General features: G+C 36.7%; 1 protein-coding gene across 1 annotated transcript in view; it reads left to right on the forward strand.

The window, feature by feature from the left end:
- Positions 1-26721, forward strand: part of SNTG1 (syntrophin gamma 1) — a 418769-nt gene that overhangs the window by 142423 nt on the left and 249625 nt on the right. The window contains exons 2-3 of the mRNA XM_068396528.1: positions 19681-19878; positions 21061-21194. The gene's annotated coding sequence lies outside the window, so the exon portion shown is untranslated. The remainder of the gene's footprint in view (positions 1-19680; positions 19879-21060; positions 21195-26721) is intronic.

Raw genomic sequence — 26721 nt, forward strand, 5'->3', positions numbered from 1 at the left:
AAAAGCTGTTTACTATGCACTATAAAGCTGAAATCTTCAAAGATTTTAGAGGTCAAAGTCTAACAAGTCTGTGTGCAACGCATGTCTGCTAAAATGAATTGAAGGCCTGCACCCTACCTAATTCGGTCCATTTTCTATGGAAATACCTGAAGAACTATTTCTGACATAAAAGCCAATTTCCTGCTTAATTCCCCATGTTCTTGGATGTTATGATGCAAGATCTCAATTTCTAAGAAAGTATTTTTAACATGGGGGAAATAATTTTCTTTCCTCAGTTTCACTCTTAGAAAGAATGAAACTGCATATAGATGAAACTCTCCAACAGAAAAAAAACAAGGGATATCCAAAAAAGACCACTACATTTTCAATCTGAAGTATTCTCTCTGTTAAAATGAGTGCAGAATGCTCTGTGTTAAAATGGTATTCTGGGTTAACCTGGATTTAATATAGATCTTTCTGTTACGGGCAAACATTTAAGCTAAGGACTGCAAGTCTGGACATCATCCAACTTTTGCAGTTAATTATGGCTGTAGACAGTGTTCTAAATTTTGAATTTCAGTCATATCTGTGGTGCTGCTTCTTCAGTGTCTAAAAGAGGTTTGGCTATTAATGGAAGTCTGTTGGCTGAGATTCCATCCAGGAAGCCTGAAATTATGTCCATGAGCTGAAGTATTAATTTAAGGAAACAGAGGACTGCTTGGTCTTTTTCTCCAATATAGCATTGTGTACTGTCTTTTTTTTTCCAGGAAAAGATTTTTCCTGTATTTTTCATCATTACAGAAAGTCCCCTTGGTATCTTTTCCATGTAAGGCCAGTCCTAAGACTGTCAGCTTTCTCTAAGGTACAGGTTTTGTGCTGTTCATTTGCACTTTTGTTATGTTTATTAATGTTTTCTGGAAATTTTAATTTTAAAGGTTGTAATGGTTATGATCTGAGGTAGTTGTAAAAATGAACAAAAAAATACGTGCCATGCATCTCTTGGCTTCTTTTTCAGTTCCGTTACCCATCCTTAAGGATAATACTTATAAGAACACCCGTTGTAGGACCTATCCTCTGTTTTTGACTTCTGACATTTAGGCACACCATATAGTTTTCTGTGTCAGACACAGGGCATTCTTAGCTGTCCCTCTCAGCCACTGAGCATCTTTCAGTCTTCATGAGAGTCCTAGTTTGACAAATCATGCCCCATACATTTAATGTTCAATTATGCTTTTAAATTAACAGTAATCTGACTTTTTTTTTGTCCAAGCTTTTTTTATATAGATGGCATAACACTGTAATATTTAGTAGTATATTAAAGTATTTTCTAGCCTTTGTAGTTAAGTTTTATATAAAGGAATATTCATTATGAAGAAATAATTAAAAAGCATAAAAACAGATGTGGAAAACTCATAAAAGGAGTACTATAAAATAGTCATATGAGGAAACATGCAATACCACCAATGTGCCTTCTTAAATGCATCTGATACATGCAACGGGAAATGTAGTGTAAGTTCAAAAGCATGTCTTTTAAAATAGCTGATAGAAACGTTTAAACACTAAAACGTAAAATCTTTGACTATTCCACCTGCAGTACAATGTTCTACCTGTTTAATGTTAAAGCATGGTAGAGTTTTGCTATTCTCCATACTTGTTAGTAGTGCCCAATTACCTGTGCAAGTCACTCCTACCAGCAAATCCAGCTGAGGCAAAGGATCTTGCCTTTCAGGTTGGTCTCCTCTTCAGCCTTAGAGTCAGTGACTGCAGGACTGGTCTTTTCGTTTCTATTGGCCTTTATTGTGTATTTAGTAGTAGTTATGTTTTAGTTATGATGATCTAAGGTTATGATAGGGACAAGTTTTTAAGGAGATATACTGTAAGCCATGGTTTTATTTGAAAAAGAACCTAAAAGGTCAGCAGATGGCTGTGGAGCAAATCAAGAATTCCCATTTTCTTCTCAAATATCCTTCAATACTAAGACTACTGTAGTTTTCAGGTCCAGATTCTGATTGATTTAATTAAAAGAAACTGTTAGGAAGTAGAAGGAACATGGAGCCATAATCACAGTAGAGAAGCAAAACTCAGGAAGATTAGTTGAAAGGCAAATGGGTCAAATAAAAGTATTATATTTTGTGTGAAAGGAAAAGATGTTGGAAGTGAATAGACATATCTGATGGTGTTTGAAGACCAGTAGCTCTTGAGGTAGAATACTGCAAAAGCTGAAAGCAAAAGGCTGAAATGTGAGCATTCAGGTAATGAACAATATTTTTAAAGATAAAAGCATAACAATAAAGGATGAAATAAACATACTATTATTATTGATAAGGAAGAAAGATAAAATACTGCTTTTATGCTATTGGGAGGTTTTATAGATCTCAGCTTCTTGCTTCAGGAAGCCTTATCTTAGTAAAATATAAGGAGGAAGGATGTTGTTGGTAATAGTTAACCTTGAAAAAAAATGTACTTTGAGGAAAGTGAAAACATAAAACCCTCTGTGTCCATTATGTTTCTGCCCTGCTGTAATGGATCTCCTGAACTTAGGGCTTCCAATCTGTGTCTGTCTCCCCAGTCAAAGTAAGAAAAAATGTATGAGAAATTGTTCTATATAAAACTGTTCAGACATAGTGGCAAAGACAGAGGAATAAATATCATGGCTGTAATTTAGGTTACACAAATCTTTCAGGGATTTGTCTATACTAGGAAAATCAAAGCCATACATTTTGTGAAAAATTCCTAAGTTTTGTTGCAAGTTTAGTCACCATGATTTTTTCAACATTTAATTGAGCTGCTGGATCCCAAGAGTAGACTATAAGAAACTATAGTCCTCAGTCCTGTTGGACCTTGTCTTTATGCCAACATGAGCCTTTGCCACATTGGTCTGGAAGATGTATGTGATCAGCTAAAAAAGGCTATTCATGCACTGGAGGACTCAGTGTGGTAAGGCCCATAGTTATGCTTATTGCCATGCCATCCATCTTTAGTCTTAGGAAAGACTAACAAAATAAATCAAAATAATACACTGGGAACATATATGTGGTATCTTCAACATTGCTACCAAAATGGAGCTCAGGTAGAAAAAAGTGCTAGTCCAGTGAGTGACTGCCTGCCAGGCATGGAATCCTAATGTTGTTCATATACAGGGTTTTATTTATGTTTTCTTTTGTTTTATGGAGTTTTGCTTTGGGTTGTTGTGGGGTTTTTTGTTTGGCTTTTTTTTTTTTTTTTTTAACTCTTAAGGGGTCAGAAAGGATTTAGTGGCTGAGTACTTGGACTTTGCATTTCTTTTATGTCCATGAAATAATTGTGTATATTGAAGTAGTTGATGTTTTACTGTGTAGGTATATGGGATGTAGAGAAGGACAAAAATAAAAGCTGACCTTTTGGGGTACAGGGGTAGGAAAAAAAAGTAAAAAGGTTTTTTTTATCAGTTGATGATGCCAACCAAGTAAACAATAGCTATCCTGAGGTAAACAATAATTTCTGCTCTTAGAAAGGACTACTGCCAATGCCTAGTAACTGATTCTTCCCACATACTCTGTAGCAGGTACTGCCCAATGATAGAGAAAACTGCAAACTAAATATCATATTAGAAGGTAATATAGGTTCCTTTGAATCAATAAAATAATTGAAACCATTGGGGTGAAGGTTTTATGAAGCAAAGTTTATAGAATCCTTTCTGAGCTATGTAAGCAGAAAATCATTCTGCTGACATCTTGGTCCTTCCCTGTTCCTCTGAGGTCTCATTCTTGTTCCACTTTATCTCCTTAATGCTGCTTTGTTCCCACTTAGTTCATTCCTTTTGATTTGCCTCTTATGTCTTTAGTAGAACTCTTTTCTTCTGTACTAAGTTTTCACCTAAAATCTCACAGCTTTTGGGCTTATGCTGAGCTCCTGAGTTGACTGGACTGAGCAAAAGAACCTCTAGTGCGTAAGCTTGAAATTGCTTGGAGGACAATGGCTGCCACTACCAATAGCTGCCCAACTGAAAAGAATACACAAACCTAAAAATTTTCATAAAGCAGCAGCCTTGGAAGAAATTCAGATTGCAAGGCAGGAGCCAAGTAAAGATATAGCACTGTAACAAGACAGTGAGTTGGAGGAAATGATTCCCAGGATTAACAAGCTGCAGAATTTATGCTTACTGAACTGTTAAAAACCCGTGAAGGAGGAAAATGAGAGCTATCAACAGCTGCAGAGTATGAGAAGCGTGAGAAAATGAGAGATGCAGGCAAAAAGGATGGCTAAAACAATGACATTTTGGAGTGGAAAAGGTTGAAAACATTCTTTTTTGTTTTTTAATTAGACAAAGTCTGATTTGAAAATTGAAATGAAGCAATCAAGAAAAGCTGTGAGAGTCTGGTGTCTTCTGAAAAGTCAATTAAAAATTCCTGTAGCTAATGTGCCAAGTTTCACATATTCCTTGCTAAAATGGTAGAAAAAAAGACACTGAAACTGTTACCTAGATGACTAGCTTTATCATGATCCGTATGTCTAGACCAGGGCAACAAGTTTGGCAAGGGAAGAAGTGCTTATGTGTGAAATGGGGCAGTTACTTTATAGTCCACCCCAAATTCATTTGAAATTAAAGGAAATGAAATCCTATTTAAGAAGTGAAGTGAAAATGAGCTGCATTAGCAAATGGTGACCTATGCAGTACTGCAGTGGGCTTTACAGATCTTATCAAGGAGTGCTTTCATATTCTTAAAAGCCAAGCAATTACAAATATGCAATCTGTGATAGTTTCTTGCCAGACATAATAGTTGGAGCAAGGGATTGGGGATGTGTTGCTGAATACTTTGTATTTTGTTCTATTTCATGTATTCAAGTAGCGTAATTAGCAAAAGAAGGTATGTCTTCTGAGAAAATGTATTATGAATGTTGCTATATTGATGAAAGCATTTTCAACTCATTAAATATCTTAATTGTTTTAATTCTTATTTCCTTTCCTAACACATTGTCTTTAAAAGATTGAAAGTCATGACAAAAATGCAGTAGTTATCACTTTCTACATAAGTTGGTTTTAATACTGGAAAATCAATGGAAGTTTGGGATTGATATTGATGATACTTAAGTTTTTTTCCCCACTGTTGATTTACCACATGAGCAACAGAAGTTTATGGACAGAAATGTGTTCATATATGCTGGACAGTGAATACGTTCTAATTTGATTAATTTTGAACATTTTGTTCTGACTACACACATACTGTACAGAAAACGTAGAGACTGATTTCACTGAAATAAACTATACAGTTTCTAGGACCTTGCATGTTAGCCTTTGAGAGTGAGCAACTTTTATTGTTATTTGAACTAGCTGTTCAGAAACTCCAGGAAGATGGCCTGAATTTTCCAGCTTCCAGGAAGAAAAAAGAATATGCAAAACACGTTTAAGTGTTTTACTGGAAACAGAAAGTGCTGCAAAGAATTAGTGACTCCAAGAGGAAAAGCAGCAACCTGTGGTTCACAATAGCTTAATAAAACTTCAAAAATTGAACATAATAGAGAAAAGACAGAAACGGCGATGCAAGTGAGTAAATGAGTGTCATCTGTGAGGCAAGGCAAAATCAATCTCTCTGGCGTCATATACTGTTAGGACAACCATTTTGATGTGGATTCAGGTATTGATGCATAGCTGCTAATGAAATGGACATATTTGTTGAAGAACCATGGCCAAAATGTAGAAAGCAATCTGTAAAAAGAATTGCTATAAGTCCAATGGTTTCAGGTATATAAAATGAGTATTAGGGAAGTTTTTACTGCAAAAGTTTTCGTTATCCATTGCTACGTAGGTGGACATTTCAATTGCACTACATAGCACTCAGCTATACAGTTATTGGTACAATTTGTACAGTAATCTGTCTAAATCTTTCACAATGCAGAAAAGTTGAGATACGGCCTGAGACCCAATTTAAATATCTGCTTTAAGCTTCAGATTCTTAAGTTCTGCAAGGTTTAACAAGATTGAGGAGTACTATAACAAAACACATTGTAAGAATAAAGGCAGAAATTAACTTGAAGCATAAATAAAAATTCAGATATAGGAAAGATAAAAATAAAATGAAAACTCCATCTGCACTTAAAAATTAGTCAGGGCTGGATAAAGGAGAGGTTAGAAGATAATGAATCCAAGCCTGATTTAAGTAGAATTACTGCAATTTACACTCAAAAAAACTTGTGTAACTCTTCCTGCTTGTTACAGTCTTTGCAAAAATAATTGTAGGGTCTAAATTAAAGTCATTAATCAAGGATTAATTATGTATCATCAGATAGTCTGCTGCTAGAAGTATATGAATTCATTGTTCAGCATGGGTTCTGGCCAAAACATCTTTCGTTTCTTGTATTATAACATAGCTGAAAAGTTGTGGTTTGATGATGGAGAGTTCCTGCAATTTAAATGCTTTTTATTTTACCTCCTAGACAGACATTTTTAATTGCTTAACCATCTAATGCATATGTAAGTGTGAGAATTAGAATATATTCTTGAATTTTTTAAACATATTTACGGTTTTGCTTGGTTTTGAATTTTTTTTTTTTGCAGAGGGAAGTTGGTTGAAAAAAGGACACAACCAGTGGTTGAAGGCTTTGATGTTATTCTTGATATGTATTTCATTCATAATAATTTGAATTTTCTTTCTATTTGCCCATTCAATCTTATTGAGTCCTTGCAGGTGAGTGGAAAAAAGCATACATTAAATTTCACCAGTAGGCTACTCATTGCTTTAGTATGTATTCTGCTGAGTTTTAATCTTATTTTATTTATAAACAAGACTAGCAACATAACTAGTGCAATGGAAGACTGACATTTCCTGTGTTAAGACTTTGCCTTCTATTCCCCAGAAACTAATCTTGCAAAACTATGTATGTAACTATATAATTAAAAGCTGTATCACAAAATGTTTGCAAAAGACTGCATTGTGATAACACAAGCAGTCTCAGGTTTAGCGCTTCTGCATTTTTGAGGAATGGTTCTGAAACCTTAATAGCATTCTTCTATCTTCTAGTTTTGTTAAGCTGCTTAACTATAAAACATATGTTGGCCATCAATATTAACGTGGCATAAATGCTCCAAGTTACCATCCTATCCTTCATTTAAAAAGAAAATAAATTCATCAGTTGCAGAGAGAGGTTGAGTGACTATTCTATCCCGTACATACACTTGAGCTCACACATATGCATAAATTCATATAATAAAAAATAATCATGTATAGAGATGCATGTGCATGTCTGTATACATTCACCTTTTTTCCCCCTTTCTTTCTTAAAGATTAATACTTCTATTAACTTACCCTGTTTTCATTATTTCTAACACAGAGTGGGCCATTTGTGCTGTACGCTCTCTTAAAATACATTATTCATAAGTGAATGCTCGTCCTATCACTACATGCCCTTGTAAAAAGTCCCTCTCCTGCTTTCCTGTAGGCCCCTTCAGGTACTGGAAGGCTGCTAGAAGGTGTCCCCAGAGCCTTCTCTTCTCCAGGCTGAACAACCCCAACTCTCTCAGCCTGTCTTCACAGGAGAGGTGCTCCAGCCCTCTGATCATCTTCATGGCCCTCCTCTGGACTCGCTCCAACACCTCCATGTCCTTCTTCTGTTGGGGCCCCCATAGCTGGATGCAGTACTCCCGGTGGGGTCTCATGAGAGCGGAGTAGAAGGGCAGAATCTCCTCCCTTGACCTGCTGGGGAGGGAGGCCATGCTGCTTTTGGTGCAGCCCAGGATACAGTTGCCTTTCTGGGCTGCAAGCGCTCATTTTTGGCTTGCATTGATAGATACTTACTGTAGGTTACGTATTTGTTTCGTTTGCACTTATTCTGAAATGTCTTACACTAGTCGCTGCTAGGAACATTGTAGTGATCTTAGGTGGCAATTTCTGTTTCTAATTTCCTAATGGTTCCCTATGTATCCAATGACAGAGATCTGTGGAAGGGAAGATTTCTGAGGAAGAAAGGAGCTTGAAAAAGACTCTTGAAACCTCTGGTGTGATCATGCATTCTAAATAGCTGATTTCTTGAGTCATTTCACAATGGTTGTGAATGCTTCTGACTATGCTGTTGAGTTAAGGGAATGCATCAGACAGCTTTCTTTAGCAATATAAAAAAAACTAACATCCAAACAAAAATTCTTACTGACAAAAGCTGTGGCTTGTGTCACAAGTAAAAATTAAATGGAAGATGGATGATTCAATCCAAAATGGCACTTTAGCCTTGAGGACATACTACAATTTTTTAGTTGTGCAATCTGTAATTAAAAGCCAGACAATATCTCGATGTCCCAGAAGGAAAATGAAAATGCAAAGTATATGTGTTTTACAAGCAAGTGGTAATTCCATTTTCAGATCACAATTTTTTGGTAAGGTCAGGAAAAGAGAAAAGATGACAGTCACAAGCCCTGATTATCAGAATTATAACTGGGCATAATGTTCATTCTTAACTTTACTGAATGAATTAGGTAAGTAGGTCAGTACAGAAAGATGTACTACTATCTGTGAAATGAAGACATGATAAGATATGGTTAACTGATGAGTTCAAAAGTTTCATTAATTTCGATATATTAAGAACAGGTCTAGTAAAGCTAAGGAAAAAAGAAAACTGGCAGTGATCTATGCTGTTTTGAGTTCCCCAGAGCTTTCCTAGCATAGCATTTTTTTCAGTCTTGTACTCTTTTTTTCAAAAATATCTTAGATTCCACACATATACATATACATAGTCTGTATAAACGTTGACTGTAGAACAATTTTGATGGGACATTATTTGTAGCTGTACATGTGAAAAGTACAATGAACTATGTCATATCCAAAGTAGTACATGTTTTTTTCTATTGTCTTTTTGGATAGTCTGGCTCGGTAACCTTAGTTTTCATTTTCTATGTGCAATTAATACTTAATTATTAAATGCTGAATTGTGCAAGCCATGCAAGTTTGGTTTGCAGATGTTGACAGTGGGCCCAGTCTAAAGCTGGAACACAAGGCTGTCTTTCGGACAAATTCTCTGCCATTGCTTAATGAAAACTGAATTGAAGTCTTCCTGCTACTTGTTTGGAGCTTCATTGCAGATGGCTGAACAATCCTGAGTGAATAACTTCAAAAGCCTTCTACCAAGTAGAATGGAATCCAGTAAAATACATATTCAGGACATAAATAAGTAGCAATCAATACAGCTTCATTAACCTCACACCTACTTTATACAATTAGTGTTACTAGCTCAGGGTTTGCCATCAGGTTTCCCAGTGATTAAAATGCTGTATACTATGTTATAGAATATTTGGCTCAAGCTTCTCTAGGGCTGGCCTTCTTGTGGCAGCCAGTAGTCACCATCTTAAAATGGGACAAAGCAAAACTTCCTTACTTCTTAGCTACAATGTCAAGATGATAAACGTACCTAAAAAGATCACAGGTTCAATATGCTGTGGTAACATAAATAGAGAGAGCGCTCCCTCATCCTAGAAGTAATCTGTGGATTTTGTTGTTATGACTTTCAGTGATTTTACCACTGCAAATTACCTCTGAGTCCATCAGTCATAAAATGGTGCAAAGCTTTCCATTTCATGTAGCAGAAATTTTGCACAAAGAGTCCGGGACTGGTCACGGATGAATGTCCAGGATTCTTTAGTGCATTGTCTTCTAGCATCATCTGAAAGACCCTCACAGCAAATAAAGTCTGGTTGGACTTTTTTAAAAAAATTAACATTGTTGGTTTTGTTTTTTTTCATAAGTGATCATGTTATTTAAATATTATATTTTGAATAGACAAATGAAAATCACAATTATTTCTTCTGAGTAAAGTGCATTGAATGAAATCATATCTAAGGCAAAGTGATGAAGAGTTCCCTGCTGGAGCTATAGTTACTGTTGTTTAGTTTGTGGTTTCATTTTCATGTTTGGAATTCACATTGCTAAAAGTCACCAGTTTAGTCATAGCATTTGGTAATGATATTCTTAAAACTTATGGTCAGTGTATGTTAGCTGCATTTGCAGTATGCCTTCTGTGGATTAGATACAGAGAGATACATTTTAAATCTGGGAAAATTTAGATATATAAAGATTAGGGAAAGGATTTTGTCATTGTTCTGGTTTTATTTCTATCCATGTGTCTTATTTATTGCTATTACATAAGACAGTGTTTTCTACACTCACTAGTATTTGTATATTCCTTAGTAAGCGTCATGGACAAAGGCAACACACTGTATTCCTTAGTCTCTCTTTATTCTTTCTCAAATTTTCACAGATTCCAATTTATTACAGCTAGCACTCTAATTTTTATCTATCTGGATGTATTTAAAGTGTAGAAGATAAATGCACAAGAGATACCAATTATGTATAGGTATCCATGCTTTGATTTTTATTCCTGTGCTTAGATTTTAGGCAAATCTTGTATATCAAAAGGAATTTGGGAATGGTAGAAATTCTCATTGGCTTTTGCTTCAGTTCTTTATCTTCCTCATATAAACGGTGTTGGTGAGAGTTATGCTGTTACGAAGAATTTATATGAAGATACAATGGTCTAGCCTCCCTGCAACTGTATGCTCTGTATCTCAGATTTTCATGTAATTTTGTTATGAAGCAAAAAAACAGATTTCGCATCTCTCAGCTGTATCTTTCCCACTCGCATTTCACAGATCTGCTGCAAAAGTTGTGTAAGAGTAACAATGCTTAATGGTTAGGTGGCCAGCTAACAGAGTGAGCTTCAAGATGCTCAAGGCATCTGAAGGGTAGCTAGCCTGAGATAGTCATGTATGAGAAAGCTGCTTTAGTGTGTAAGCCCTTTTGTGAAAACTGGAATGCCTAAGCAAATAGGAAGGAATTTGGTGCCTGAGAAAATCATTATAAGCATAATCAAAAATACAAGCATCTAGGTCATGCCTGTAAAGACTTGGGGTGTTTTGTTTCATATTCAATTTTTCACTAAGAAACAAATGAATGAGTGTCTATTGCACTACTTCCTTTTGTTTCTCTTATTTAAACAAAGTACCTTTAAATCCTTATCTAGGAATAGAGTTTATACCCTTCATCAGTGGAACTGTTCATCCAGAAAGGTACTATTGAATGAAGAAGTCTCTCTTGTACTGGATGATTTGCCTTAGGAAAGACAGTAGAAATGGGCACGATGGAAGTAGCAGTAATACATTCAAAACAAAGCATCTGAGTGGATTCAGGCAGCTTCAATGTGTGTGTAAAGCTACAACATTCACAAATTAGATCTGCATGTTTCAATGTTATGTCATGTATTGTGAGGAAAATGATTGCACTGCCTTTATTAGTATAGCTTCTGATTATTTTGACCAAAGGAAATCCAAAAATCCAGTTTTCTTCTCACTGTTTTGTAGTTTGATTTTTACACTTGTTTTAATAGATGAAAGTTTCTGTAGTTGGTTCCACAATCAGACTGAGATTATTAAACGACATTGTGCAGTGGAATGAGAGTACAGGACCTAAGCCTCTCATATCCCCTAAGAAAATTTTAAATGAGTTCAATACTACATGTGAATGTTTGAATTTTCAATGCTGCAGGAGAATGCATGTTTATTTAAGAACAGTTTTAATGAGATTTTTAAAATACTACAATTACACTGTGATTTATTTGAAAAAAATCCACATTTTGGGCCAATTCAAAATTCAGAGAGATTCTTTGGCTTAATCACTTCTATTTCTACAAAATTAAGTTATCATTATGTTGAATACTTATTGGCCTTTATTATCTCAACTACATTTCAAACCAACATAGCCCAGACAAGTATTTAAGTTGCAAAGAATTTATGTCATTGATTTTATAGGAAAATACCTAATGATCCACACACTGTTCTGCTCTTTACTATGGACTGACTATGGCTGCCAGTCAGTCTTTGCAATTTCTTCCCAGTGATACGTTTCATTATTACCTGATAAATGGTCTAAGATATCTCAAAAGTATTAATGGACACGTCTTGCAAGTTTTGGAATTTCACTGTGAATGAATGCCAAATAATGCTCAACTTTTTTGGTAGCAGATGTAGGTAAAGGTACATTGTGAGAAGCTTTACTGTGTAGTGTTTCAGCAGGACACAGAAAGCTCCTTGAAAGCTCACTTTATGTGCTGCAAGGAAAGCTTAGTGAAGAAAAACTGAACATTTTGCTCAAAACTCTTATCTAAGCAACATGCATGTAAAATTACTATTCCAGATATTGCAGGTTTATTGTGCATTGAAGTAGTCCCATATATACTGTAGATGGAAGAAAGTGCAGTGTTGTGTTTGTGTTGTACAAGCTGAGCAGCCACAGGCTGCTGAGTTAATGCTGGATGCTGTTTTGGCAGTCTCTGTAGTTCCTTGAACTGTTTACGTTTAATACTTCAGAGGTTAAATCTACATTTACTGATAGCGATTGCTATGTCTGGAGAGCTATCCTACAAGTAAATATTACTTTTGATATAGGTTCTGTAATCTGCTCAGTTCTCTTCTGTGCTTACACTGGTACTGTGCCAAATATCACTAAATAAGCAAACACTATAAGGTGTGCTTTAACAACTAAATTATTTGGTTGTCTGTTAACTAATAATATAATTACTAAGTACTAGGATAACAGAAAGTTATTCTTATATTAAAATAGTGACTGTAATAAAATAAGTCTATGTAATTTTGTAATATTCATGCTGGACAACAGAGGACATTACTCAAAAACAAAGAGGAAATCAAAGACTTTCCTGAATGGGTTGCCTTCCCTTTGAGTGTTTAGCTCTGAATTCTCCCCAGATTCCCTAGGCTATGTGCCATTGCTATGCTGTGCCACTCTCATTCTTTCATATCTCTGGATAGATACCTTAAAACCTGTATTCACTATTTTTACGTGCATGTGCAACATACTTCTGGTCTTTCTCTTCCTACTTTAAATCTCTAAGGAAACATTTTCTTCAGTTCTTGTGTTATCAGTTTCTCATGACCACAGTTAAACTCGCCCTTCTCATTTGGACATGTTTTAAGCCCACTCCTTGGGCCAGGGCACTTTGAGTCCAGGTGGGTGTGGAGGCTTGGTTAAGTGAGAGGGGGCATGATTTCATGCCACTGAGCAGTCTGAGCAATCCAAGCTCTGAGCAAGAGTTAGGCCCAGAGCGAGTCACCTTGGACTCTCCTTGAACACTGCAAAAATGCAACAAAACAAGAACTTGGCAGTTGTAATAAACAGATAAGAGAAACAGGAAAAGGGGAGGGGGTGCTCATCGCTCTGTGTATCTAAATATATAGACCAATCATATATGCTACTAGTACGCGTGGACAGCAAGGCTTTACCAATGGAAACGCGGGCTTTGGTGCGTGATCAGCGTGCTCTCTGCTTACAGTCTATATATATCCTGTACGTGTAATCATTAAACGGAGAACTTCCATACTCATATTGAGATTGTGTCGTTACTCCGGAACCGTCGCCCAGCACCCGTGAGCTGCGCCTTCGACTTCCCCTTTTCTTCAGGTGGGTTCCAGTAGCTCTCTCTGGCACCAGTCTCTCTGGCAAATCTCAGGGCACAAAGCAATATTAAAATGGAGATCTGATTTGGAAAGAAATGTTGAGCCTAAAATCAGAGTCTAGAAAAATAAAAATTAAACAAAAGAATCACTATGTGGAGTTGCACATGCTATGGTGAGTGCAAGCCAAGGTAATGTGTTTGAAAGCCAAAGCATATGGAAGAAGCAGCAGGAACCCCAGTGACTTATGTGACTTCCTGAGAGCTTGTAACTGGTAGCAGAATGTGCACAGCATGGGCAAGCAGGAGGACTAGTTCAGGAGAATTAGTCTCGGAAGGAATGAATGACGTTGCAGGAGGCGAGTGCTTACAAGCAACTTGGGAGGTTTGTTGGTTCCACTTCTGAAACAGTTGCATGAAAAAATACTGTGGTGCCAGCAACAGAGACATTAGTGTCAAAAAAATCAGTAACGTCAGCAGTTAGATGAAGGCAGGACTTACAAGGACAATCTCCTTCACATTGACTGTTCAGATAAACTAAATGTCTTTGTCTGTCAATGTCCAGTGAGCTGGCTAGCTATCCATTCCTACTGTGCAACAGAAAGGTGTCATGTGTTATATAGGAGGAGAATATCCATTTAAATCACTTAATCTGTGTTACATATGTTCCCCTGCTAAGAGGAAGTAATCATTGGAAGAGCTAGGAATGAACATGTAATAGTATGTAAAAATACCATTCTTCAATAGAAAGAAAAGCTCTTAATAAGAGCAGTGAACAGAAATCTGAGTGTCTAGTTCTTCAAGGGTCAGGATCCAAGAAAAGTTCCTTGGCCCTAAGAGGTTAAAAAAGCGATGAATTTACTAACTGCTCTGGGAAATATAGAGAGACCAGAAGAAGTCAGCCTGGAGAAGAGAAGAGAAGGCTCCAGGGAGACTTTATAGCAGCCTTCCAGTACCTGAAGAGGGCCTACAGGAAAGCGGGAGAGGGGCTTTTTACAAGGGCATGTAGTGATAGGATGAGGGGGAAAAGTTTTAAACTGAAAGAGGGTAGATTTAGATTAGGCACTAGGAAGAAATTCTTTACTGTAAGAGTGGTGAAAGACTGGAACAGGTGTGCCCAGAGAAGTTGTAGATGCCCCCTCCCTGGCAGTGTTCAAGGTCAGGTTGGATGAGGCTTTGAGCAACCTGGTCTAGTGGAAAGGTGTCCCTGCCTATGGCAGGGGGATTGGAACTAGGTGATCTTTAAGGTCCCTTCCAACCCAAACCATTCTATGATTCTGTGATTCTATGACCTCATCATTTAGTATTGTAAAGGAATTACATTGCTGTGTAAAAGAGAACCTTTTCATTATTTATGTGGAACTGAAATGTTTTCAGAAACAGCAGGTGATATTTTTCTGTACTTGGTAAATAGGATTCTGGCAGTTGGTCACAGAAAACCAGAGCAGAGGTTTATGACCATTGATGACTCCTCATAGGAGCGATATTTGGGCTATATTTTTCATCCTAGGTGTTTCACTGAAAAAATGTATCAATGTTGTGATGACTCTGGAGATAAGGAAGTTCATCTAAATGGTGTTTTGGTCTGGGGAGAAAGAGGAGAAGAATAGAACTGGTGACCCTAACTGGCTTTAGAAAGAATCAGAACCCGCAAAAGAACATGTTGAGGAAGGTAAGATTCTAAAAAACCCAGAGAAAAAAGAAGGCTTTCTTTCAGTGTCTGCTGTTGTCCTTTCTTTCAAAATGCAGACAGAAGAGGTGGAGTGAAAATAAAGATGGGCTAAATGCCATTGATCAGTCTGTGACTGGCTTTTCCATACTATATAGGTCTGAATTATTGTCTCATTGAGATGCTTATTAAACTGCCAGTTCATTCTGTATTCACCCCTTCAAGCTCAATCCAGCTCTCATGGATCAAGACCTTCTGCTTTGCATCCCAGGAGACAATCTAAACCATCCATGGATCGGGACAGTATGGCCTAAACCCTTAATCCTTTTCTCCTCAATGCCCAGGTTATAATTCCTCACCGTCTAACTTTGAAATTCCTTTTTACTTCTTCATAACTCCTTTGACCAGATCCTCTGTAAGGTCTTTCTATTACTGTGCCTGAAGGAGAGGCAAACAAGAGACTGTGTGAAACTCTTAGTCCTGAAAACTTTGTTTTCCTTTCCTTTCCTTTGATGTTCAAAATGTTTTAATTATGGAGACATTAGGATCTGAAACGTGTAGAGTCATGTGCAAACAGCCCTATATATTGACTGGGTGTGTATATCTCTTCCTGTGACTCTTGCCCTTGTGGGAAGCGTTGGCATACATGACAGCCAGTAGAGATTTTACGTGTCAGCAAGATACCCAAGTGCAGAATGTGGCAAATCACCCTTCATTGTTCATCAGCCATCTTGTACTTCATCTGTACAGTAACTGACAGCTGTGATGTTCTTACTGCAGCCTAGCCTCACAAATCTTCCCAAACTAGCTATACCTTGTCTCCCCAGAAGTTATTTAGGCAGAGAAGACCATTCTCTTTTATAGCTTTTATTTGTTTAATGCATACCTGCGTTTCATGTTATTAGCCTGGTAATGATCTTTTCTTGTATTTGCATCTGTAGTTCCCTTGACTTTTGTTCCAGCCCAGAGATTGTTTGTCAACATAGGCAGAAGTGCTCTTCTGTTTGCTAATGTATGGTCACTGAGTTCATCTAAGCAATACTTAAGTAAAGCAGACCTATTGGAAAAAGTGGAATTTGTCATGGCATGAGATTGCAGTGAAGCCTTCATATTATGTTGTTTTACCTTGTATCTGTATCTGTACATTTTTTGGTTGGATTTCATAAAACTTTTATGAACTTTTTTACTAAAAAACCCCAAATTGCAGTATATTTCCTTTTAAAGTAAAGTTTGTAAATTGCGGAAATTATACACAGTTTTTTAGCCTGCCTTCTAATTACTGAAGGCACAAAGCCTTCTTAGCTCACCTTTTGTTCCTTCTTCAACTTCCTGTGAAGTCATGAATGTTGGTTTAGTCACTTCCTTGCATTTCCATCTATTGTGATGTAGTAAGCACAATATGACTACAGTTTGAGCAAGAGCACATTTTTGCTGAGTATCTAAGGATGTAGACAGGACAAGGGTGGTAAGTAACATCCATAAAGTAGCTAGGTGAATTCCTACGTATACAGTCCCCTTTTTGTTTTTAGCTGTAAAAGTAGAAATATAGCTGGTTATCTTCAACCATGAAGTACGTGTATCAGACATCGGATTTGATGGAAGTGGTTACCCCATTCTAAAATTTTTTTTTATTGCATCATGGTATCATCAGAATACCTTTTTGTTGTGTGTCAAATCATATATTGTTTGTTATCTTTCTTCTCTCTAGGGGGAGAAATAAATGCAGTGGAGTAGTAGTTTTCTACTTGAAGCTTTTTTTTTATAGTGTATGCATGTTGCTGTACATTTGTGTCAGAAAAAGACTAAAACCCATTGTCCTTAATTCCCCAATATGCTGGGCCATGTTGATGCTCTGAAAAGCTTTATATTGGCAGCATAGGCAAAGATTACAGTTCTCCAAAGAGAAATATTTTGTCTTATAAGATGAAGTAATCTATTTCAGTCCTTATCTGGTGCTTCAGGAAACATCAGTTGTTCTGAATCCCAGCAGAGATTGCAATATAAAGATGAGAGCAAAGAACTTGAGTTTGATACTATACACTGGAAAATCAGTATATAAAACTTATGTTTGATAAGGTAGCTTAGTCAAGCTTCATGTGTAATTCTATTGTAGCTTTCTGTATTTATTAGGGAGTTTCCTAGGTACTCAAATACTTACAGTATCTCCAGGTTTACTGCAATTCTGTAACTGAACCATGGGAGGATAAACAGCTGAATAACAGATAAGATTCTTATAAATGGGAAAAAAACTCCTAGTCAAGAGAGAGTACAAATCACTTTAAAAGTAATATGTGAAATATGGCGAATAGCATTTTTCACTGATCTTTTAACTCAAAGAAATTTTACTAGGGGGTGGGTTGGTTTTTATTAGTGGGGTGGGGGTGGAGGAGTGGGATTAATTTTTGTTTTCAGTTTTAGATGCTTGTTTTTCACCTGTGGTCTGATTTTCTTCAAAGCACTTGGACCAGTTTGGTGGCACCATAGTACTGAGTAGATAGGAGAGTGTTATTTGCATGTTATTAGGATGTTATTAGCACTTGAGACTGTGCTATTACAGCTCTTCTTCTGGAAATAGCCTTTAATTTTTGAAAAGGATGAAAAAATAGTGGTATATGAGGGAGATCACAAATGAGAGGCCTTTTAAGCAGTTCTTCTGGAACCTCGCTGTACCCATCACACGGCACAAGAACCTCACAGAATTCTAGAGTCATAGAATTGTTTTCATTGGAAAAGACCTTTAAGATCATTAAATCCAACCATTAACCTAGCACTGCCAAGTCCACCACTAAACCATGTCCCTAAGTGCCACATCTACATGTCTTTTAAATACCTCCAGGGATGGTGACTCCACCACTTCCCTGGGTAGCCTGTTCCAATTCTTGACAACCCTTTTGGTGAAGAAGTTTTTCCTAATATCCAAACTGAACCTGCCCTGGTGCAACTTGAAGCCATTTCCTCTTGTGCTATCGCTCGTTACTTGAGAGAAGAGACCACCTTGCTTACCAACTCCTTTCAGGTAGTGGAACAAGAGGATGGCCATTTGCCCTTTATTCACTAAGAAGAGAATGTCCCTGAAGAATCTGAAATTCACTCTTAGCTACATCTGACCTAGTGTATCATCTCTATCATATAAAATTTTCTGTCAGCCCCAGGTATGTGCATGTCTCCAAATGATTCTTCATCAGCTGTGCACACACGCTGAACTTTTACCCCGTGCAGCCTTTCTAAAAACTTTTGAAATCTTACATTCCAAGTGAATGTAAAAACATATTTTACCATTAGCAGTTTAAGATTTCAAACTGTGCCAGCCACAAGCAGTTGTGTCTGACTTTTGAAGGCTATAATTTGAAAGTTTCAATGAAACTTTTCCTATTTGCAGAAACTGTAAAACAAGTTACACTTTCCCATCTAAAACCTCGACAAAACAACAGAGAATTTATAACATAAATTGCTACTTTCCAAAGGTTTCATTTAATACTAATAATTTCATTCTAAAGCTGCTCCAACTCAGCTAAAGAAAAGCTATTTACTGCATACTGTTGTGATCATGGTGACAAGATCCCACTGAGAGATGTGTTAGCACATTTTCCATATACCCAGTTTTGTTCTGTTTCCACAACACATTTTTTTTCCAGTCCTCAATTCTTTCCAGAAAAAGAATGATGATTTAGTGTTAAAGTAATAAATAACACAGTAGAAAAATAATGCTCTGCAGTAGGGTTAAAGAGTGTGTCTGACTGTGTACACCATCTCTGTATCACAAATTGGAGTTTTTATTAAATGAAATGATGTGATCTGGAGAGGTAAGTGTTGATGTACATTTATTGGAAATTTAACAAAGTCTGTGTTTAAATGGGTTTCATTTATAAACTTAGATGGGTTGCAGAGCTTCATAGTGTGTTTATGAGTTTTAGAGTTTCTTGAAACTGTTCAGTTAATATATCTACCAAGAGCTTTTTCCCCTGCCTCAAGTACAACTGTGTCTTTCTTTAATTTGAAACATGGGCCAAAAGTACTCAGCTGCATGTGTGGTAAGATCCATTTCTACAGTTTGTGTGCACGTTATCCCAGAGGGAACACACCCATTGCCTTCCACATGCTGTAGGAAAGGCTGCTAAATCAGCAGAGACGTAATGGTCACATGGTTCAAAAAGACAAGGGTTGTTTTGGGAATCAGTGTTTTCTTGACTGCTTGAGGTGCTTTGCACTGCCATATCTGAGAAATGTGCAGTTGGGCCAGAAATTGGACATCTTTACTATGCTGGGAAACAGTGGGTAGTAATCCTCCTTGGAAATTTTTGAATTTTGAGTGAAATAAAAAGGAATTTTATGGTTTGTTGTGGTGTTTTGTGTTTTTTTTTTTTTTATCATGGCATATAATTTTACATCTGTCTTGCAAAAAGCCAAAGACATAAAATACTTCCCAATAATACAGGATAAAAATCTTAGCTTGAGGTAAAACAGCAACAACATTGAATACCAGTGCCCAGATATACGTATGTATACACATATGCTACATTTAAAAGACAGGAAAAAATTTATTTTGTATAGTTGGTAATAAAGTAGCTTAAAGAAAAACAATCAGCTTTTGCCACTTGTCCTTTCTGTAGGGTTTGCCTTTCTCTGAAGACTCCGTCCCCTTCCTCCTGTCTCCTCATGCTCTGTTAGTCCCATTGGTCCTGCTAGTACTTCATCTTCAGGGGGCTCAAGACCACACATCCCCACAGCAATAGAAGAGACTGAGTAATCCATCACTGGGTGAGAAACCCTCCAGAAAAAGGCAGCCTTACTGCATAAAAGGAAATCTGGTGAGTTACTCAAATTCCAGTCGTGGTACTTTCAGGCCACGCCACCCCTTTTTCCCAGGATTGTTGCCTAAGTCTGCTGAGACCTCAGAGCTTCCTGCTGGGGTCAGTGATGATGAGTCCTCACGGAAAAGGAGGCCAGGGCTGCAGCTATCGGGGTACCCTGAGCACAGAGAACAGTTTCTCTTTGAAGGGCTCTTCAGCTGGATAGCCTGTATCTGTGAGCCGTCTGCATGCCTGTGGCTGTGCTCTGTCCTCCCACGTACCCGCTGCACAGTCGTGGAGTGGGGGAGAGCAGGAGGGAGGTAACCTTAGGTGCAATGTAGATGTGAGGACAACAGTAGGTAGCTAGGAAAGACAAAAATAAGCCTGGAGCTGTGTGAGGAGGGTTTTTGAGTGTTTTAAAACCTACCTAGAAATGGTTTTCTAACAAGTGACTTACATTTTAAAGACTGTAGCTGTAAGGTGAAGGACTGGACATGTAAGTGGATGCTTTCATTATGGAAGGGCTAATAATACTGAGAGGTTCCTATGCATAGATTTCATTGATCCTTCTTCTTTTTTCTAAGAAATAGGTATAAGCTAATGAGGAAAAAAAAAATCTCAAGTTCTAAATAGGAATATTTATTTGATTCCTGTTGCCAGATATTTCAAAGGTTTGATTGTATACTGATCTTTATTTTATTTTAAGTCTGATCATTCTTTGACTTGTGTAAATTGTAAATATTTTTTAAAACATAACAAGGAAAATGCCTATCATTTTGGGAACTTGTATTTTATTGCACAGACTGTGTATATGAGTAGGCATAATATACTAGAAGAAATAGTAGTCTGTTTTATTTTATATGCTGCTCTATATGTTTATGTTGCTATTTAATTGCTTGGATGTGAAGATAACAAATCCTTGTGCATGCACAATGTTTCTGTTGTAATCATTTGTAATTTACATTAGAATAAGGTAGTAGAGAGGCACATAGGAAGCCCTGAAAATATTTACACATCCTTCACTTTAAAAGTTTTAAATCAAGCAGAATATTTGCAGTTAATTAACAGCCTTAATAACAGGATCAGTCAATATCTCCAAAGACATTCTAGAATTAATGTCTTCTTGAATCCAGCATGATCATCTGGCTTTTATTTTCTGACTATTCCATCCTTTGTAAACTGATTTATTATAATTAACAGGTATCATCCTTTACAGACAATAATTCACCTTTATCAACTGTATCATCTGAACTGACCAAAAGAGCTTGCTTCTGTCCTCTGATAGCAAAAGTACCTTAGAGAACAGAGACTGTCCGGGACTGCCCAGGTTAAAGGTAACATTTGTGTAGATGTCAGCTCTGGAATGATTGGAATATATCACATGTAAAAGAAAAATCCAAATGATGAGATGATGAATAAGATTTCTGTAATCAACTGTTAGGACCACAGAAAGTTTTGAGAAGTTTTCAATTAATTTTCCAAGTCTTGTTCCCTAAAATATTTTGTAATTTTCAAAATTAATTCTGAAGGGACTGGGAACTGTTTTGTGGTTTGTCTAAATTAAAGCTAAGGTGATTGTGAAAAAATGCATATTGCCTACTATTCTCCTGGATCTGAAAGAGGCAAACATTCACTTTTTATTTCCTTAATTTATAGTTTTTAGCAAGACTGATAGTCATAAAGAAAATGATCCATTGGACCAAGTATGGCTTTCCTGAGACAAAACGGACTTCAGGTTGTATCAGGACTATACTTGGGTGGTTTTTTTTTGCTTGGACATTTTCTTGTTAAATATTTGTGTGCTCATCTGGCTTTGCTATGAGAATCTGGCTGTGCTAAAAAGTTTTTTAAACTGAGTTCAAGATAGGGATGTGCCCAGCTTGCTAACAGTTTGTTGGCTACGCTCTTGGGGTGACTACATAGCTTGGTATATGCCATGCTTTGGGCAGGGAGGGGATGTGTGTGTGTGTGTATGTGTGTGTGTATAGATCTAGATACAGATACAGCTATTTGGAGGAGTGTGTGTGTGTGTGTGTATATATACACACGAGGATACACATATGGCTTGATACATTGTTTTGTCAATTACCATCACAAGCTCAAGGCAGCTGAAAGGTGGAAATAAGACATATGTTTGCATCGTCACTATATTTAAAGGCCAACAGCGCCATTTATGTGGAAAATGAAATCAATATTTATGCAACGACATGCCTGTCAAATGAAATTATAAATGGAGTATCTCTTTCACCATCTATAGGTATGTCATGGTTTTGACCTGATCAGCAGCCAAACACCACACAGCCGCTCACTCACCCTCCCTTACCTTGGGGGATGGGGGAGAGAATTGGAGGGGTAGAGGCAGGGAGACTCTTAGGTAGGTAAAAACAATTTAATAACTGAAATAAAATAAAGTAATAATGATAATGATAGAAATAGTAGAATATACAAATGAGTGATGCACAGTGCAACTGCTCGCCACTCGCTGACCAATGCCCAGCTTGTCCCTGGCTAGCAATCCCGGAGGAGAGAGATCGCGAAACCACAATCCTGTAAAAGAGAGTGAACTTCCCAGCCAACTCTTATCTATATACTGAGCATGATGTTATATGATATGGAATATTCCACTAGCCAATTTGGATCCATTGCTCTGGCTATGCTCCCTCCCAGTTTTTTGTATACTTGCACACTAGCAAAGCATGGGAAGTTGAAAGGTCCTTGATTTCTTAGCAACAAGTAAAAACATCAGTGTATTAGCAACATTCTTCTCATACCAAAATCCCATACTACAGCCAAAATATAGCACTATTCTAGCTACTAAGAAGAAAGTTAGCTCTGTCCCAGCTGAAACCAGGACAAGGTATAAGTTTAAAATTTAAATCATACCTGTAGGAAGATAAAATTTATTTACATTTGGTCTAGACATTGAAGAGTTCTTAGAAGAAGGATGAGAAATGTCAGTACGTATTTGTAATGTTTTTTATTACTCATTTGGGTTAATTTATTCAGTTTAATTTAAATGTCTGATTTTTCTGCTGTATCATCTGGTTTCCATGGATCCTGCTTATTTTCTTCTTTGTGAAGGAGAATGAAAGTGTAGTAAAGGGACATCTAACTTTGCCTGTGCTTGTTAATTGAAGACTTTCATGAAAATCTGCTAATGAAAGACCTGAAAATGCCAGAATAAAGCTGATGCTTTTCTTCTGATTGGCTATATGTATGCATTAGCCTTCTAGATATTCATATTAATTGTGCATGAGCGAAGTGTAGGACTGAATTTTTGTTGGTAGTGTATGTCTATTAGCTAAATGACAGCAGCACTTACTGTGTTTATTAATAAAACAGCTAGAGAATAGTCTTCCAGGGAAGTTTATCTACATTGCACAATATTGCTGTAATTCCAAAACATGGAACCAGAGACTTTTTCTGCTATAGGGGAAAAAAGTATGTAATGCTGATAAAATAAAGCATTTTACTTGCTCTGTGTTTCTGGATTTCATCTGTGCTTAATAATCTGCTATTTGCATTAAGTTATTATGAGCAGGGCATAATGACTATACTGGCAAGGTTTATTTGAGGATCTTTCCCAACTTTCTCTCCAGAATGGTTTGACATCCTCTGTTGTGTTAATAGGTAAAAATAAAGAAATAGTAGGCCACTGTGAAAACCATGTCATTTTTGATCTATCTCATTTATTCAAAATAGTCACTGGACCAATACTGAAGAGCAGACATAGCTTCTATTTCCTAGCTGCCTACATGATGTGGGCACCCTGTAGAGCTGGGTACTTATGAAATGGAGAGGAGCAGCCAGGCAAAAGTGGTTAGGCGTACCCCATTTGCAGACTAATTGCATTCTTTGTGGGGTGCCTTGAGTTCTTTCCAGATGATTAAACCCACAGCTGGGTATTGTTGTAGGAATCTTCTCTATATTTTCAGGAAAAATAAGAGTTAGATTTTTTTTTTTTCTGAAAATTATATTTGCATCACTACTGTTACTGATATTCATATGCAGCACTGCTGATGATATAGTCTAAATGCGGACTTTATCATTCAGAAATTTCTTAGCAGACAGGCAGCGATCTGCCACATTCAGTATCTAAAGTCTAAGGTCTCGACTTTGGGTATCATAGGTTTCGGTATGTCGTAGTGATGAGCTCCTACTCTAGTTTTTTAAGATTTTTTTTTTTTTTTCAGTATATGATAAAAAATACAGCAGTTAACAATCCCATTTAAAATATAGATAGAGGATTTTGGAAACAGGGAACCAGCCTACATTCCATCTCAGTTCTGTCAGTATCTGAGGCAGCTTTTGGAATTGCCTTCAGATGTGTGCTGTGCTGACATGTACTTTGCTCCTCTAGCCCCTGCATAGCAGCATCTCTTTAGAGTGAAATAGAGTCAGATGTCCTTTGCATGAATACATAGGTTCAGGGTGAAAGGGGAAAAAATGGAAAGAGAGGAGTATTCACCTCTATTGAGAAACAGGGAGCTGGTCAGGATGCATGTCTGGGATCGCCCGTCGCCTCAAGCGGGACTCACTGGCTGTGAAGTCTCAAGCAGAAAAGATTGTTGCCAGCCTACAGCCTTATAAACAAGGTAAAGTGTAGGCTTGAGTGATCAGAATCCATGTGTTGTCTGATGTTAAGTTGTTGGTCATCGCTGATTTTAAAGAGGTTGGCATGTACATCATGTATCTTTAGAGTGTCAAGCATTTTAAAATGCATGTCTGCAATCAGTTAGCCTATATTAATATTCCATTATGAGAATTTCTTTTGTTGGTGAAGGCAAAAATTTTTGTTGGTCTGATTAACTTAAGCAAACATTTATCTTCCCTGAATAAAAGCGTGAAACATTTTACACCAGATAATTGAGAATAAAGCTTTATTCTGCTTTAAATTTTTAAGTGCTTATGGTCTTGAGTTTTGATTCTGCTGTTGCCAGAGCACTGTGACAATAATTTCCTAAAAAGTATCTGTGAATAATATAAGTCTATCATTGTAATTTGAGGCAGGAATATTTTGAAGTAGCTCTCTGAATTTTCAAAGTATTTATTACTTTGGACAGAGAATATATGTAAGACATGGCATGCATAAGGCACGTGTTTAGGTGAATGAAGCAGCTGAGTCAAGTTATTTTAATAGGATTGGCTGCCCTCTATCCCTCCTCTCATACTACCTGCTAATAGAATTCCACCTTCGCTTTATTACATTTTCCTCTTTCAGTATGGACTTCTAAACCCCTGAGCCCATGTTTGTTACAAATCAGACAGTTCTGTAGCTTCAAACCTTTCTTGTGTCCATGTCAGTAAGATCTCCTTGGCTAGAAATGGTTTTCTATAACCATTGTCAGGAGCTAAGATCTGTAACTTACTTTGTTACGTTGACTACCTTCTTCTCTACCATTTTCTACCTATATTATCCTTTTTTTACTATGAAATGACACAGTTTGTGTGGTGTTTCAGAGCAACCTGGATAATCCTCTTGGAAGTGTGAGAATTATTATCTCTGAGACAGAATATAGTCAGAATTTCCACAGAATAGTGTTCTTTTACTACAGTTATACTTTATAATGTATTTCATTCATAACCAGTTCCAGACTTTTTACTAACTGTATTTACTACTTTTTCAATATATAAATGCTGAGCATTTATTACACTTTAAAGCATATTATACTTACAGTATTAGCATGTGATACATTTCTGCACATTATGCACGTGTCTTTCTGGGGAATTCATATCTACTGATGTTTACTATTAAGTAATTTTATTATTTACTTGATATTACTGTTATTTATATGCAAAGGGATTATTTAATTTCCATTAAATTGCTACTAACGTCAAAGGGAGCAGAATAAGTTCCAAAGCAAGTAAAACACACACTCATCCTAGATATACTTAGTCCCTCACAGATTCCCTACACATCATATCTCACACACGCTGTTTCCAAACTGAAAATGGTTCCAAATACTGTGATACTTAGTCCTCACAGAGACAAGTATTGAAATTACTTGTATATAAGTAGCGTGTTTTTCTTTCCTGTCCTCTGCTTCTCTAAATGCAAGTAAGTATAAAGAATTTCATATATCTTTTTTATAATAGTCAGCCATTTTATCTACCATGTTTTATTTGCCCAGTATACCCTTCCATTAATAAATAGTTGTGTTCCTGCTGATGGAAAGAAACATCTGTGAAAGGTGTTTCAAAGGGTCCAAATCTACGTGACTACCTGCTGCTGTCTTTTTTGTTGACAGTAGAGGGAGCGGAGCCTACTGTGATTACGTATCTCATCTGTTTAGGTAAAGTTAGAAATACTGAAGCGAAGCATTTTCGCCAACAATTTACATTCCAAATACACACGTAAATTCGTACATACATTTCTGTTTTCCTTCAGAACCACAGAATCAATATTTTGTGCATGTTTCCTAAATTTGTTGGGCTGTAGTTTAGCACTTCTTGTTTTCCAACATTGCTTTATTTTCTTTAAATATCCTCTTATGTCCAAGTAGGTCATGGTAATTGATTTTACAACTCTTCATCTCAGCTTCCAGTTACAGACTTTTTCGTTGCAAAGTTACTCAAGATTACTTTGGTTTTCCCTTTTTATTTAGTATGTTACATTACTTAAAATTTCTTCTACTATATTTTTATATTACTTCACTTGATAGTCTATTCTGGTTTATATTTAATACATATAAATATATTCAAATTTGAAATTAATTCTTTCATAATCCATATTATGTTCATTATTTACTAATTTTTTGGATCTTCTGTAATAACTTCCTATTCCTTTTTCTTGATTATCAAGCTGTTATAATTCTCCATTATTTGTATTTCTTTCACATTTTCCTATCAAAATTACTTTCT

Source organism: Nyctibius grandis, chromosome 3 (genome assembly GCF_013368605.1).
Source record: "Nyctibius grandis isolate bNycGra1 chromosome 3, bNycGra1.pri, whole genome shotgun sequence".
In the NCBI taxonomy this organism is placed as follows: Eukaryota; Metazoa; Chordata; class Aves; order Nyctibiiformes; family Nyctibiidae; genus Nyctibius; species Nyctibius grandis.